Source organism: Triticum urartu, chromosome 2, assembly GCF_003073215.2.
Source record: "Triticum urartu cultivar G1812 chromosome 2, Tu2.1, whole genome shotgun sequence".
In the NCBI taxonomy this organism is placed as follows: domain Eukaryota; kingdom Viridiplantae; phylum Streptophyta; class Magnoliopsida; order Poales; family Poaceae; genus Triticum; species Triticum urartu.
The window spans coordinates 568,408,280-568,424,166 of NC_053023.1; positions in this window are offsets into that span (position 1 = coordinate 568,408,280).

Genomic DNA, 15,887 nt, shown 5'->3' on the forward strand with positions numbered 1-15,887 from the left:
TCATTGAAGCCTGGTTCAGGGGCTACTGAGGGAGTCCTGGATTAGGGGTATCCGGACAGCCGGATCATATCCTTTGGCCAGACTGTTGGACTATGAAGATACAAGATTGAAGACTTCGTCCCGTGTTCGGATGGGACTCTACTTGGCGTGGAAGGTAAGCTAGGCAATACGGATATGTATATCTCCTCCTTTGTAACCGACCTTGTCTAACCCTAGCCCACTCCGGTGTCTATATAAACCGGAGGGTTTTAGTCCGTAGGACAACATACAATCCTACCATAGGCTAGCTTCTAGGGTTTAGCCTCTCCGATCTCGTGGTAGATCAACTCTTGTACTACTCATATTATCAAGAATAAATCAAGCAGGACGTAGGGTTTTACCTCCATCAAGAGGGCCCGAACCTGGGTAAAACATCGTGTACCCTGCCTCCTGTTACCATCCTCCTTAGACGCATAGTTCGGGACCCCTACCCGAGATCCGCCGGTTTTGACACCGACAGTCAGGTTTAAGCCCGATCCGATCATAGTCCGTAGTGACTCCCAAGGCAGCGATGCGATCCAAGATCTCGTTCAAAGAAGATAGCTCCATTGGATCCATCTGCTCGGTGAATCCCGAGCCGACGTGGAGGCTGTTTTTATGACCCGAGAGGTCATCATGGGCGCAACGGCCGACAGGGCGGTCATGACGAAGCCGCCTAATCAGAGAGTTTGGCCTACAGCCAGGGCTCCCCCAGAGGTAATGTTGTCCCTGACAACAAGATGAGCCATCATGCCTTATTGCGATGGCACAGTGGAACTCTCAATGATAGCACCAATGTCGGTGGCAAAACCGGCGGATCTCGGGTAGGGGGTCCCGAACTATGCGTCTAAGGCGGATGGTAATAGGAGGCGGTGGACACAATGTTTACCAAGGTTCGGGCCCTCTCGATGGAGGTAATACCCTACTTCCTGCTTGATTGACCTTGATGATATGAGTATTACAAGAGTTGATCTACCTTGAGATTAGAGAGGCTAAACCCTAGAAGCTAGCCTATGGTATGATTGTTGTTGTCCTACGGACTAAAACCCTCCGGTTTATATAGACACCGGAGGGGCTAGGGTTACATAGAGTCAGTTACAAGGGAGGCGATCTACATATCCGAATTATCAAACTTGCCTTCCACGCAAAGGAGAGTCCCATCCGGAAATGGGACGTCTTCAATCTTGTATCTTCATGGTCCAACAGTCTGGCCAAAGTATATAGTCCGGCTTTCCGAGGACCCCCTAATCTAGGACTCCCTCACCGGCCTCCTCCCCCTCCTCCACTCCTTTATATATGGGGGAGGGGGCACCCCATAGATACACAAGTTGATCATTAATATTTTAGCCATGTGCGGTGCCCCCCTCCACCATAATCCACCTCTTTTATATCGTAGCGGTGCTTAGGCGAAGCCCTGTTCTGGTAGCATCATCATCACCATCATCATGCTGTAATGCTGACGAAACTCTCCCTCAAAGCTCTACTGGATCGTGAGTTCGCGGGACGTCACTAAGCTGAACGTGTGCAGATCGCGGAGGTGCCGTACCTTCGGTGCTAGATCGGTCGATCGTGAAGACGTATGAGTACATCAACCGCGTTGTCATAACGCTTCCGCTTACGGTCTATGAGGGTACGTAGACGATACTCTCCCCTCTAGTTGCTATGCATCACCACGATCTTGAATGTGCGTAGGAATTTTTTTGAAATTACTATGTTCCCCAACACCAATGAGGACGATGAACCCCTTTGTGATTGTGTTCCCCTCCAGCAAGGTGCCGAAATAGGGCTCTAGATTGGATCTCGTGGTTCTGGAACTTGCGGTGGCTGGAATTGTGTTTCATCAACTCCCCTAGGGTTTCTGGAATATTTGGGTATTTATAGAGCTAAGAGGCAGTGGAGATGACACACGTGGGCCCCTGATAACCCACAAGTATAGGGGTCCGCAAAAGTTTTTGAGGGTAGAGTATTCAACCCAAATTTATTGATTCGACACAAGGGGAGCCAAAGAATATTCTCAAGTATTAGCAGCAGAGTTGTCAATTCAATCACACCTAGAAACTCAATATTTGCAGTAAGGTATTTGGTAGCAAAGTAATATGATAGTAGGGTAACGGTAGCAAAGGTAATAGTTTTTGTTTTATAGTGATTGTAACAGTAGCAACGGAAAAGTAAATAAGCGAAGAACAATATGTGAAAAGCTCGTAGGCAATGGATTAGTGATGGATAATTATGTTGGATGCGATTCCTCATGTAACAGTTATAACATAGGGTGACACAGTACTAGCTCCAGTTCATCAATGTAATGAAGGCATGTATTCCGAATATAGTCATATGTGCTTATGGAAAAGAACTTGCATGACATCTTTTGTCCTACCCTCCCGTGGCAGCGGGGTCCTATTGGAAACTAAGGGATATTAAGGCCTCCTTTTAATAGAGTACCGGACCAAAGCATTAACACTTAGTGAATACATGAACTCCTCAAACTACGGTCATCACCGGTAAGTATCTCGATTATTGTCACTTCGGAGTTAATGGATCACAACACATAAGAGGTGACTATAGACTTGCAAGATATGATCAAGAACTTACATATATTCATGAAAACATAATAGGTTCAGATCTGAAATCATGGCACTCGGGCCCTAGTGACAAGCATTAAGCATAGCAACATCAATCTCAGAACATAATGGATACTAGGGATCAAACCCTAACAAAACTAACTCGATTACATGACAAATCTCATCCAATCCATCACCGTCCAGCAATCCTCAGATGGAATTACTCACGCACGGCGGTGAGCATCATGAAATTGGTGATGGAGGAAGGTTGATGATGACAATGTCGACGGAGTCCCCTCTCCGAAGCCCCGTACGGACTCCAGATCAGCCCTCCCGAGAGAGATTAGGGCTTGGCGGCGGCTCCGTATCGTAAAACGCGATAAATCCTTCTCTCTTATTTTTTTCTCCCCGAACACGAATATATAGAGTTGGAGTTGAGGTCGGAGGAGAAACAGGGGGCCCATGAGGCAGGGGGCGTGCCCTGGGGGGTAGGCGCGCCCCCACCCTCGTGGACAGGGTGTGGGCCCCCTGGCCTTGATTCTTTCACTAACATTTTTTATATATTCCAAAAATATTCTCCGTTGATTTTCAGGTCATTCCAAGACTTTTATTTCTGCACAAAAATAACACCAAGGCAATTCTGCCGAAAACAACGTCAGTCCGGGTTAGTTCCATTGAAATCATGCAAGTTAGAGTCCAAAACAAGGGCAAAAGTGTTTGGAAAAGTAGATACGACGAAGACAGATCAACTCCCCCAAGCTTAAACCTTTGCTTGTCCTCAAGAAATTTAGTTGATAAACTGAAAGTGATAAAGAAAAAATTTTACAAACTCTGTTTGCTCTTGTTGTTGTAAATATGTAAAGCCAACATTCAAGTTTTCAGCAAGGATTATGAACTAACCATATTCACAATAACATTTAGGTCTCATGTTTACTCATATCAATGGCATAATCAACTAGAGAGGAATAATAATAAATCTCGGATGACAACACTTTTTCAAAACAATCATAATATGATATAACAAGATGGTATCTCGCTAGACCTTTCCGGCACCGCAAAACATAAATGCAGAGCACCCCTGAAGATCAAGGGCTGACTGGAAATTGTAATTCATGGTAAAAGAGATCCAGTCACAGTCATACTCAATGTAAACTAATAGTAATGCATGCAAATGATAGCGGTGCTCTCCAACTGGTGCTTTTTAGTAAGAGGAGACTCAACATAAAAGTAAATGTATAAGCCCTTCGCAGAGGGAAGCAGGGATTTGTAGAGGTGCCATAGCTCGGTTTTGAAATAGAGATGAATAATATTTTGAGAGGTATACTTTCATTGTCAACATAACAACCGAGAGATCTCGATATCTTCCATGCTACACACATTATAGGTGGTTCCCAAGCAGAATGGTAAAGTTTATACTCCCCCACCACCAACAAGCATCAATCCATGGCTTGCCCGAAACAATGGGTGCCTCCAACTAACAACAATCCTGGGGGAGTTTTGTTTGCAATTATTTTGATTTGATTTGAGCATGGGACTGGGCATCCCAGTGACCAGCCATTTTCTTGTGAGTGAGGCGCGGAGTCCACTCCTCTTGAGAATAACCCGCTTAGCATGGAAGATATAGACAGCCCTAGTTGATACATGAGCTATTCGAGCATACAAAACATAATTTTTTTTTGAAGTTTTAGAGTTTGGCACATACAAATTTACTTGGACCGGCAGGTAGATACCGTATATAGGAATGTACTAGTACAAATGCCCGTGTGTTGCACTGGGCGAAATATTAAATATAACTTTACACCGGGTGATTCTTTTTGGTATGAAATAGTCTTTAATTAATTTTATTTTTTGTTATTCAGAAAAACATGAATATTTATTTTGTTTTGAGAAGGTGTTTTTTTATTTCAAGAATATTTTTTAAATGGAATCATTTTTACAGTGATGAACATTTTTTGGAATATAATATTTCATTTGTAATTTGTTTTGCACTATTTTTTGGGCTTGGCTCATTGAAAACTTGGCCGACACACACATAGAGAACACGCATGAACTCGATCTTTCTTCCCGTTTCCCATTCTTCTTCCCCTCTGCTAGGATAGAGCCGATGCCTCCTCCCTTGTCCCCGTCGTTCTCGGAGGATGAGGGCAGGAAGAATAGCGCTTCTAGCGGCCGCACCATCGTGTCCTTCGCCCACATCGCCATATCAACCAGACCTTGGGTGGCTCCCTCTTCCTCCCTGTTCCCTCCCACCCATCTGGAGTAAGAAAGCGACCATCGTGAGCTTGCCATGGAATGTAAGCGGCTCCATTGTTCACATCATGTCAGGCAATGTCATTGTCAATTGGGGGAAATCCATATATGAGAACATCAGACATCTCATTTCCTCTTTCCCCACACCCCACATAAACCAGAGCTTCAGAATTGGAGTACCGCGAGCATTTTCAAACTCAATAGACAGTATAGAGATGGTACCAAGAAAATACTATATACGAAGATTTTCCCACATCCATGACAACAGAGCAGTCAGCTGACCACCTTAGAAAGTGCCTGACTAATGACATTTTTTCCACAACCAAAAACACCAAATAGCACCATGTTCCTCCAAAAAACTGAGGGGAGTGATACATCACACACGCTGGAGCCATTTCAAATTAGATAAGACTGGGATTTGATGGCGTTGGAAGGAAATGAAAAATCAACATTTGCACAATGTTTGGTTATGTAAGAGAAGAAACCATAATAAATTAAAACATGTGTTTTATTCAAGAAATTGAAGATCGGATAATTTGTAGACAAACATGTCATCTAAGAAGGTGTGTCCACACCGAGCTTTGATGCATCAGGTCTTCGTGTACGCACATGCCATATGTGCGGCTTAATAACTTCCAAACATTAAGCTAGTAATTTAGTCCTCAAAAAAGTTATACCAAATAACTTCCTTACTTGAAGCATAGTTAATTACTTATTGATGCACTGAAATTTCAGCTCTATAAATGTATCCTGCATACATAGCAACAACAGTTTATGAAACAAAGTTAAGCAATGGTAGAATGAATGGGAATAAATAAAAGATCATATAAAGTGATAGCATCCACTTAACCTGTAGGCTATGTTGACCCGCTCAAGCGATGTAATTTACTTTCCCATCGAACCAGGTTGAAGGGCGACATGGTGGTTCATCAAATTATTCTCAAACACAATCTGTCAGAGTCAGAAAACATTAGAATGTGAACATAGGTTCATAATGAGAATCTAATTAACACTGCAATGATAGCATCCTCAGAAACCAAATTAAATAACAAACATTTTCAATTAACTACAACAACAGAAAGTACAAGTGTGTATAAGTAAGCACCTAGTGGAACAGATGTTTGCACAACTACCTAGTAGACAACATATTTGCATCAGTAAGCCATGGTATAGAATTATTTGATTATTTCATGTATAGACATTCAGACCCATGTTTTTCTTTCATTTTTGAGTCCATTATTGTAGAAAAAGGCTTATGATCTGGATTACTATGCTTTCTCGACACTCTTATCCTGTCCATCTAAATCTCAATGAAGATGTGCCGTTTCAGCCACAACCATCTGTCATAAAAAAACACCAGATGAATGCAGATGATAATGTATATCCTTGATCTATACAGGATATCTATAAAGACTGCAGCTTCATGTATTACCAAGTATGAAGTCTGGTTTTTGTGTAATATTCATGGTGGTGGAAGCCCTTTCTTTTCGAAAAACCACATAAGATAGGAAACCAACCTTACTTCACCTAACGGTTAGCACCTAAGCCTTCCTCTGTCAATTTTATTAGCTATATATAGTTTCTCTGCACACGTCTGCACAATTTAGAAACCTAATGTTCTGTTAAACACAAATTCACAGAAGCAGTCAGAAGATCTGCCTTTGTTGAATGATACGTAGTCCCTAAAAGTTTCCACAGAAGAGGCAAATGCTAGAATCACCTCGCTCTGACACTTTACTATGAATCATCTACGAATCACTGGGCCAGAGAAGAGGATATATTTGGTTTCCTAGATTCAGAAAAAAATGATGCCTGATACTCACCACCATTTATAACTTCTAGTACATCGCTAGGGATTGGAAGGATCTACATATCCTCTTCCGTAATGCTCCAAGACCAAGAGCAAACTGATGGATTTCATTGAGCGCCTCCAGTACATGGCAAGGCAAGCAATCCAGCCATGCGGCATACCAATGGATTGAGCTTGGATTAACCTGACATGATTACTGTTACTCGTCACTTTAGAAGCCATGTACGGCCGCAACAAATTTTATAGATTGCCAAGAAAGATTCAGTGCTTGCTTGTCATGGTAATTCCCGGAACAACATAAATTTTGGGACTGAAGAGGTATCTCTGCTTCCTTACTCCCAAGACCGTACTTGTACAAAATGAATCCTGCAATGACGACGCTGATGAAGCACGACGACAGCAGCCCTAACCACGGACACACAATCATCTTCTTTTGCCTGAGGTGTTCAACATCATGCAGGGGGTTCACGACACGCTGATGCGGGCACTCCACCCGCCTCCCCCTCCCCTCGGGTGCATCTGTGGCAATATGGCCCTCCTGGGGGAGAGGCAGGCGTCCGCGCTGTGCAGCATATCCATGGCGATGGCGATGCCCGGGCACCAATTGTGAGGGAAGGAGCCAAGCGAACGAGAGAAAGATGAGGAAGGGCTCGATCCGGAAGACCAGCCCGCACCAAGCCCCGCCGCCTCAACAGGAGCTCGTCTCCCTGCCCGTCGATGGCTCAGCGGAGCCTCCATCGCCCCAGCTCGCACGGCCACGCGGGACTCCCGCACCGACGGTAGCCCCAAGGGGCCTCCAAGCCGATGCTCGGCCCAGCACAGGGAGGGGGGCAGCCCGCGAATCTGTCGGTCAGGAGGTGGGCGGTGCCCTCCATCATCGCCGCCATTTGGGGAGGGACGCGATCCCGGTCGATGAGGTGTGGGGCGGGCGGCGCAGGGCAGGAGGTGGCGGCGGGATGGAGGTGGAGATGGGATCGAAGAGGCAGGGTCGTGCGGGGCGCTCGGCTTTTCTTTCTTCTTTTCTCTCCTCTGTACCGGTTCGGGGCTGACTAATGATGAGGACTGCGGGTTTAATTATTAAAAACCATAGGATCTTTTCACAAAAACGCGGCAACGGGAGAAAAACTTAACGTGAACCTGGTGGACAACCCTTTATATTGGACATGCATTCAGACCGGCTAATTTCTTTCATGAAATTTGGTAAGTGCATAAAAAGCAAAACGAACAGTATTAACTTATAAAATCTAGCTTACATATTTTGTCCAATATGCATGTGATTTCTTGTTCTTTTGTGTTCCGTATCACACTGACTATATAAATAATTAGTTAAGGTTGAGAAACTTTCTGCATTAGTCATTTCAAATACTCGTTATAGTAGAAATAATCAAAGCATTATGAATTATGAATAAGCACATATATAATTCAAAGAACATGGGAGATATCATGCACAAAGTAAAATGAGTAGAGGAAGCATCGAGACAGAGCTAGACGTGGCTAGCCTGTTTGTGCTGCTGGAACTCAACACACGTAGTACTCCAACATCATCTGTTCACGGCCCCTCCATAGTTGACCTGCATGTCCTCCTGCTCTGGGAAGAATGCCTGCCATGGCCCGGAGGCAACCATCATGTTGTCGTTGACATTGTACATACAGATAGTCAGATGACCAGAGCACGTGGGAAGAGTCTTGAATGCCGTGTCGTGGAAGTCCATGGCGTCCACGCCACTCCCTGTCGGTAGTGATTTGTGCTTGACGAAGAACACAATATAGTGCAAAAGAAAACAAAACAAAGGGACAAATTTACATTCTATCAAGAGAGGCTCGTTATCATTAACATGACCAGAAGGAAGATTCAAACATCAAAGTCATGTCTTTACGAAATAAAGCTCGTCATGCCCAAACTTGTACTGCCACTTGCCAAAGCTGATGACCCAAAGCCCTTGTCGCCAAGCCTGCATGGCTGTTCCCGTCAGCTCCATCGGTGTCGCCCAAGCGTTTTGCTCGCGCCGCTGCCTGCTTGAGGACTAATCACGTTGGCTCCCCTTTGAACCTGCACGGCTTAGGATTCAGAGGAATTGCCTTGTCGTAAAAAAGACACAAGGGATAGAGCAGGCCGGAGCATTACTTACCTGGCTGGAGTAGGCCTTGCTGCACACGACGATGCCTTTGACGAGGTGGCTGGTGCCCACGTCGATGGCCTTGGCGAGCACACCGTTGTAGCTCTCCATCCTTGGCGACAAGTAGTTCTAGTACCCGTGTGCAGAGCAAACCGCGGGACAGCAGCAACGTGGTGTCAGAAACACCATTTCACGAAATAAGTCCAGCTCCAGCAGCTACCTCGGCTCAAGTGAAGATTGACCAAAATCATATCAAGCAATATGGAGCATCACTATACAGGGAAAAGGGGAAGGGGGTTTCATGACAGGGACCTTCAGGTCATGGCGTGGTTTGCGTATCTCCTCATTGTCCATGAAACGTTCCTCCCTGCACATCTAGAATAGAAGAACAGAGCTGAGTTTAGATAGAGAGAGGGAGAGGGAGGAGGAGAGAGAGGAGCGGTGAACTAATCGGAGGAGAAGCTTGAGCACCCCAAGGCCATGACCACTGGGCGAAGGAGCTCCATCCAGTGGGCCGAGCTACGTGTGGGGGCGAGGTAGGAGCAGGGGAGGAGTCACCAAAGCTGCGCCGATGACACGGTGAGGGCTTTGGGTGATCGGTGGTGGCCGTTAGCGACGAATCTCGCCGGTGGAGAGGAGGCAACGGGGCTAGGCGGCGATAGCGGAGAAGAGTAGCAGGGGCGGGCGAGCCGCCAACGGCCGCGGCGTTCGTGGCAGCGCGCGGTGCCGGGGAGGGGCGGGGCTGTCGGCAGGAGGAGGCGGTGCGCTGGAGCTTGGAGACCGAGATGGGATCGGGAAGCAGATTTTTTTCCTTTTATCTCGACATACCGGTTCGGTTGACCTACTATACGTACTGCGGGTTGAATACACTGAAACATAGGGACCTCTGTGTAAAAACGCCGCGACGGTGAACCCGGAGACTCAATCCGTGCTTTATTATTAGGGAGAGATGGTGGACTCATATGGGATAACTTTTGGGGTTTATGGAGTTGGATGCACAAGCAGTATTCCCGCTTAGTACAGGTGAAGGCTAGAAATAGACTGGGAAGCAACCATCTAGAGAGCGACAACAGTCATGAACATGCATTAAAATTAATCAACACTGAATGCAAGCATGAGTAGGATATAAATCACCATGAACATAAATATCATGGAGGCCATGTTGATTTTGTTTCAACTACATGCGTGAACATGTGTCAAGTCAAGCCACTCGAATCGTTCAAAGGAGGATACCACCCTATCATACCACATCACAACCATTTTAATAGCATGTTGGCATGCAAGGTAAACCATTATAAACTCCTTGCAAATTAAGCATGGCATGGGCAACTATAATCTCTAATTGTCATTGCAAACATGATTCATTCATAATAGGCTGAATCAGGAACGATGAACTAATCATATTTAGAAAAACAAGAGAGTTCGAGTTCATACCAACTTCTCTCATCTCAATCAGTTCATCATATATCGTCATTATTGCCTTTCACTTGCACGACCGAACGGTGTGGATAATAATAATAGTGCACATGCATTGGACTAAGCTGGAATCTGCAAGCATTCAATACATGGGAGAAGACAAGGTAATACAGGCTCTTTGTTAGATCAACAATAATGCATATGAGAGCTACTCAACATTTTCGTCATGGTCTTCTCCTTTCGACCCCCAAAGAAAAAAGAAAAAGAAACAAAACTATTTACACGGAAAAGCTCCCAACAAGCAGAAGAAGAACGAGAAATCTTTTTGGGTTACTTTTTTTAATTATTACTACTACAAGCATGGAAAGTAAACTAGCTAAAAGCTACAACTATTTTTTTGTTTTTCTTAAGGTTTTGCAAATACACACACTACAAAAAATACACTTCCGTGATGATACGTGTTTGTCACAGTAGTTCACGTTTTCTGTAATGCATGTACATCCATGACAATTTTATGATAGAATCAAGATAGTCATACCTGTGCTGTCATAGAAGTGTTCCATGACATTACCAAAATTATCGTCACGGAAGTGTCCACTTCCATGACGATAAATTGAGCGTCACAGAAGTGCTTTTGTCAAGGGTGACCGACACTGGTATCCACCATAACAGAACGCCGTTAAGCTATCGGGTCCGGTTTTGGATCCGATAACCCATTAACAGCTCCGACAAATGGAGATTTTCCACGTGTAAAATCATCATTGGTTGGAGGAAACACGTGTCGGCTCACCGTTGGGAGAGATATCATCCACTCATTGGACCCAAAGCGCCTATGATACGTCGACACGTGGCACAGCCCAACAGACGCCCATTCCTATGAAAAGGCCAACCTGTTTGACTTGGTCAAAAGGTGGCAGGTCGGCCCACGGCAAGCCCGTTAACGGCCTGTTCACATATAATGCATTTACAGCCCGCTAACCCAGGGCCCGTTTATGGCCTATCCGAATTAGGCCGAGTAGCGTCATCTGGGCCGTCCAATATAATTCCAGCCCATTTTAACTTCTGGCCCATGTATGGCCCATGACGTCTTTCGGACCATATGAGGCCCTTATTACTCCCGGCCCATTAATGGCCCGTGGTAAAATTGGCCTGTAATGAACAGTGTCACTTTATACCCATTAACGGCACGTGGTGAAACTGGCCCGTAATGAACAGTGTATCACTTTATACCCATTAACGGCCCATTATTCCATTGGGCCGTTTCCAGCCCATGTTATCTTTCGGCCTTCTCAGGGCCCATTTATTCTCGGGCTCATTTCCAGCATTCATTTACTTACGGACCACTACTGTCATTTTTTGCTTGTGGGCCAAATTCAGCCCATAGTTACAGTCGGCCCGTTTGTGGCCCATTAATACGTTGGGCCGTTTTCATAGCGTCATCAAATACGGCCGATTAACAATGGCCCATTATGGTCGGCACATGAACAGACGATTTCAACTCTAGCCCATTTACGGCCATAATGTGGTCTGTTATTGGCCCATGTTTGGCCAACCGATCATACGGCCCGTAGAAGGCCCATTGAAGATACGACCCGTAGAAGGCCCATTGTGTCTATGGCCCGTATAAGGCCCATTGTTTCTACGCCACGTAGAAGGCCCATTTTTTCTACGGCCCTTAGAAGGCCCATTGTTTCTACGGCCCGTAGGAGGCCCATGTTAACTAATGTCTACTACACAACCTTCTTCTTGTAGACGTTGTTGGGCCTCCAAGTGCAGAGGTTTGTAGGACAGTAGCAAATTTCCCTCAAGTGGATGACCTAACATTTATCAATCCGTAGGAGGCATAGGATGAAGATGGTCTCTCTCAAGCAACCCTACAACCAAATAACAAAGAGTCTCTTGTGTCCCCAACACACCCAATACAATGGTAAATTGTATAGGTGCACTTGTTCGGCGAAGAGATGGTGATACAAGTGGTATATGGATAGTAGATATGAGAATTTGTAATATGAAAATATAAAAACAGCAAGGTAACTAATGATAAAAGTGAGCGTAAACGGTATTGCAATGCGTTGAAACAAGGCCTAGGGTTCATACTTTCACTAATGCAAGTTCCCTCAACAATAATAACATAATTGGATCACATAACTATCCCTCAACATGCAACAAAGAGTCACTCCAAAGTCACTAATAGCGGAGAACAAACGAAGAGATTATGGTAGGGTACGAAACCACCTTAAAGTTATTATTTCCAATTAATCCGTTGGGCTATTCCTTGTCACAAACAGCCCTAGAGTTCGTACTAGAATAACACCTTAAGACACAAATCTACCAAAACCCTAATGTCACCTAGATACTCCAATGTCACCTCAAGTATCCGTGGGTATGATTATACGATATGCATCACACAATCTTAGATTCATCTATTCAACCAACAGATAGAACCTCAAAGAGTGCCCCAAGGTTCCTACCGGAGAATCAGGACGAGAACGTGTGCCAACCCCTATGCATAGGTTCATGGGCGGAACCCGCAAGTTGATCACCAAAACATACATAAAGTGAATCATGTGATATCCCATTGTCACCACAGATACGCACGGCAAGACATACATCAAGTGTTCTCAAATCTTTAAAGACTCAATACGATAAGATAACTTCAAAGGGGAAACTCAATCCATTACAAGAGAGTAGAGGGGGAAGAAAACATCATAGGATCCAACTATAATAGCAAAGCTCGCGATACATCCGGATCGTATCACCTCAAGAACACGAGAGAGAGAGAGAGATCAAACACATAACTACTGGTACATACCCTCAGCCCTAAGGGAGAAATACTCCGTCCTCGTCATGGAGAGCACCAGGATGATGAAGATGTCCACCGGAGAGGGATTGCCCCCTCCGGCAGGGTGCCGGAACGGGTCTAGATTGGTTTTCGGTGGCTACAGAGGCTTCTGGCGGCGGAACTCCCGATCTATTGTGCTCCCAGATGTTTTTAGGGTATATGGATATATATAGGAGGAAGAAGTACGTCAGGGGAGCCATGAGGGGCCCACGAGGGTGGAGGGCGCGTTCAGGGGGGGTGGGCGCGCCCCCTTCCTCGTGGCTTCCTCATTGATCCCCTTACATGCACTCCAAGTCTTCTGGGTTTCTTCTGGTCCAAAAATAAGTTCCGTGAAGTTTCAGATCAATTGGACTCCGTTTGATTTTCCTTTTCTGCGATACTCTAAAACAAGGAAAAAACAGAAACTGGCACTAGGCTCTAGGTTAATAGGTTAGTCCCAAAAATCATATAAAATAGCATATAAATGGATATAAAACATCCAAGGTTGATAATATAATAGCATGGAACAATCAAAAATTATAGATACGTTGGAGACGTATCAGCATCCCCAAGCTTAATTCCTGCTCGTCCTCGAGTAGGTAAATGATAAAAACCGAATTTTTGATGTGGAATGCTATCTAACATATTTCTCTAAGTAATTCTTCTTTAATGTGGCAAGAATATTCAGATCCATAAGATTCAAGACAAAAGTTTAATATTGACATAAAAACAATAATACTTCAAGCATACTAACTAAGCAATCATGTCTTCTCAAAATAACATGGCCAAAGAAAGCTATCCCTACAAAATCGTATAGTCTGGCTATGCTCTATTTTCACCACACAAAATATTTAAATCATGCACAACCCCGATGACAAGCCAAGCAATTGTTTCATACTTTTGGTGTTCTCAAACTTTTTCAATCTTCATGCAATACATGAGCATGAGCCATGGATATAGCACTATAGGTGGAATAGAATGGTGGTTGTGGAGAAGACAAAAAGGAGAAGATAGTCTCACATCAACTAGGCGTATCAATGGGCTATGGAGATTCCCATCAATAGATATTAATGTGAGTGAGTAGGGATTGCCATGCAATGGATGCACTAGAGCTATAAATGTATGAAAGTTCAACAAAAGAAACTAGTGGGTGTGCATCCAACTCGCTTGCTCACGAAGACCTAGGGCATTTTGAGGAAGCCCGTCATTGGAATATACAAGCCAAGTTCTATAATGAAAGATTCCCACTAGTATATGAAAGTGACAACATAGGAGACTCTCTATCATGAAGATCATGGTGCTACTTTGAAGCACAAGTGTGGTAAAAGGATAGTAGCATTGTCCCTTCTCTCTTTTTCTCTCATTTTTTATATATATTTTTTATTTGGGCCTTTATCTATTTTTATGGCCTCTTTTTTTCCTTTTTTTATTTGGACTTCTTTGGCCTCTTTTATTTATTTATTTTCATCCGAAGTCTCATCCCGACTTGTGGGGGAATCATAGTCTCCATCATCCTTTCCTCACTGGGACAATGCTCTAATAATGATGATCATCACACTTTTATTTACTTACAACTCAAGAATTACAACTCGATACTTAGAACAAGATATGACTCTATATGAATGCCTCCGGCCGTGTTCCGGGATGTGTAATGATTCATGAGTGACATGTATGAAAGAATTATGAATGGTGGCTTTGACACAAATACGATGTCAACTACATGATCATGCAAAAGTAATATGACAATGATGAAGCGTGTCATAGTAAATGGAACGGTGGAAAGTTGCATGGCAATATATCTCGGAATGGCTATGGAAATGCCATGATAGGTAGGTATGGTGGCTGTTTTGAGGAAGGTATATGGTGGGTTTAAGGTACCGGCGAAAGTTGCGCGGTACTAGAGAGGCTAGCAATGGTGGAAGGGTGAGAGTGCGTATAATCCATGGACTCAACATTAGTCATAAAGAACTCACATACTTATTGCCAAAATTTATTAGTTATCAAAACAAAGTATTATGCACATGCTCCTAGGGGGATAGATTGGTAGGAAAAGACCATCGCTCGTCCCCGACCGCCACTCATGAGGAAGACAATCAATAAATAAATCATGCTCTGACTTCATCACATAATGGTTCACCATACGTGCATGCTACGGGAAACACAAACTTTAACACAAGTATATCTCAAATTCACAACTACTCACTAGCATGACTCTAATATTACCATCCTCATATCTCAAAACAATCATCAAGTATCAAACTTCTCATAGTATTCAATGCACTTTATATGAAAGTTTTTATTATATCCCTCTTGGATGCCCATCATATTAGGACTAGTTTCATAACCAAAGCAAACTACCATGCTGTTCTAAAGACTCTCAAAATAATATAAGTGAAGCATGAGAGATCAATTATTTCTATAAAATAAAACTACCACCATGCTCTAAGAAGATATAAGTGAAGCACTAGAGCAACGACAAACTACTCCGAAAGATATAAGTGAAGATCAATGAGTAGTTGAATAATTATCCAACTATGTGAAGACTCTCTAACATTTAAGAATTTCAGATCTTGGTATTTTATTCAAACAGCAAGCAAATAAAAAGAAAATTACATTCTAAGAATAGCAAACATCATGTGAAGAAGCAAAAACTTAGGATCAACCGAAACTAAACGATAGTTGTTGAAGAAGAAAGGTGGGATGCCAACCGGGGCATCCCCAAGCTTAGAAGCTTGAGACTTCTCTAAATATTATCTTGGTATGCCTTGGGCATCCCCAATCTTGAGCTTTTGTGTCTCCTTAATTCCTCTCATATCAAGGTCTCCCTAAATCTCAAAAGCTTCATCCACACAAAACTCAACAAGGACTCGTGAGATAAGTTAGTATAAACTATTGCC